The sequence below is a fragment of the Myotis davidii genome, unplaced genomic scaffold, assembly GCF_000327345.1.
Source record: "Myotis davidii unplaced genomic scaffold, ASM32734v1 scaffold496, whole genome shotgun sequence".
NCBI lineage: Eukaryota > Metazoa > Chordata > Mammalia > Chiroptera > Vespertilionidae > Myotis > Myotis davidii.
This window is the reverse complement of record NW_006289398.1, coordinates 7,587,531-7,587,826: the sequence shown is the minus strand read 5'-3', so window position 1 is coordinate 7,587,826 and position 296 is coordinate 7,587,531.

Below are 296 nucleotides of genomic sequence, written 5' to 3'. Positions count from 1 at the left end.
GAACCTGGCTGGAGAACCTAAACCGAACCTGGCTGGAGAACCTAGCAAGAGAACATGGACACAGAACTTGGCTGGAGATTGTGGCTAGAGATCCTGGCAAGGCCGCTGATCACCGCACCGCTGTCTCCGTATCATTCCTTCTTCGCCGACTCCGTCTATACCTTTGGGAACCCCTGGACCTGCTGGGGTTGGACCCCAGCAGCAGCCAACTGCTCTCCCACATCGTTGTTTCTCTCTCTCTCCCCTTCCTTCCGCTCCCCTGAAAATCAACAGGAAAACATCCTCGGGGAGGATTA